Here is a 1,487-nt window from a genome sequence, read left to right as displayed (position 1 = left end):
AAAAAAAAAAAAGAAAAAAAAAAAAGATAACTAGGAGTTAAAAAAAAATTAAGCCCTGATTAACCAGCATGCTCAGAGTATGAGATATTCTGGTTAATATTAACCAGGCAACTTCTTTTGTTGAAAAATCATTCCGGAATCCATTACATCATTTTCCCTTCAATTAGGTGTTACAGTTCACAAGAAATAGCTGATGATTTAATCTGTGTTCTACAAACAGGTCAAGTTCATAATCAAATTTTATTTTATTTATTTATTTATTTAGAGACGGAGTCTCACTGTGTCACCCAGGCTGGGGTGGAGTGGCGGATATCAGCTTACTGGGTTCAAGCGATTCTCCTGCCTCAGCCTCCCCAGTAGCTGGGATTACAGGTGTACACCACTACATTTGGCTAATTTTTGTATTTTTAGTAAAGGCGGGTTTCATCATGTTGGCCAGGCTGGTCTCAAACTCCTGACCTCATGATCCACCTGCCTCAGCCTCTCAAAGTGCTGGGATTACAGGCATGAGCCACCACGCCTGGATTATTTTTATTTTTTGAGACAAGGTCTTGCTTTGTTGACCAGGCTGGAGCGCAGTGACGCAATCTCAGCCCACTGCAACCTCTGCCTCCCCAGGTTCAAGCAGTTCTTGGCCTCAGATTCCCATACAGCTAGGACTACAGGTGTGTGCCACCACGCCCGGCTATTTTTTTCTATTTTTAGTGGAGAAGGGGTTTCACCATGTTGGCTAAGCTAATCTTGAACTCCTGATATCAGGTGATCCGCCCTCCCCTGCCTCCCAAAGTACTGGGATTACAGGCGTGAGCCACCACACCCAGCTGCCCAACTAATTTTTGTGTTCTTTTTTTTTAACAGTCTTGCTTTGTTGCTCAGGCTAGAGTACAGTAGCACAATCTTGGCTCACTGCAACCTCTGGAGTAGCCTCAGTCTCCAGAGCAGCTGGGACTATAGGCATGTGCCATGCCTGGCCAATTTTTGTTGGAGACGGTGGTTTCACCATGTTGCTCAGACTGGTCTTGAACTCCTGAACTCAAGCCATCCACCCATCTTCTCAAAGTGCTTGAATTACAGGTGTGAGCCACCACGCCCCACCCATAATCAATTTTTATCCTATCGAGGAGTTGGCCCACAGGCCAAAGAAGGCCTTAGAGCTAAGAATGGTTTTACATTTTTATTTATTTTTTTTCTGAGACAGAGTTCCACTCTTGTTGCCCAGGCCGAAGTGCAACGGCGGGATCTAGGCCCACTACAACTTCCCCCACCCCGCCCCGTCGGTTTTAACATTTTTAAAGGGGTGCGGAGGCCGGGCTCGGTGGCTCATGCTTGTAATCCCAGCCCCTTGGGAGGCTGAGGCAGGTAGATCATGAGGTCAGGAGTTCAAGACCAGCCTGGCCAACAGGGTGAAACCTGGTCTCTAGCAAAAAATACAAAAAATTAGCTGGGCATAGTGGCGGGTGCCTATAATCCCAGCTACTCAGGAGGCT

At 46.4% G+C, this 1,487-nt stretch overlaps 1 protein-coding gene across 1 annotated transcript in view; it reads right to left on the bottom strand.

Annotated features, from left to right (window-relative positions):
* Positions 1-1,487, bottom strand: part of SP1 (Sp1 transcription factor) — a 32,351-nt gene that overhangs the window by 26,889 nt on the left and 3,975 nt on the right. The gene's annotated exons all lie outside the window — the stretch shown is intronic.

The sequence above is a fragment of the Cebus imitator genome, unplaced genomic scaffold (assembly GCF_001604975.1).
Source record: "Cebus imitator isolate Cc_AM_T3 unplaced genomic scaffold, Cebus_imitator-1.0 Scaffold285, whole genome shotgun sequence".
Taxonomy (NCBI): domain Eukaryota; kingdom Metazoa; phylum Chordata; class Mammalia; order Primates; family Cebidae; genus Cebus; species Cebus imitator.
Note: the sequence above shows the minus strand (reverse complement) of the source record. Positions and strands in the feature narration are given on the sequence as shown.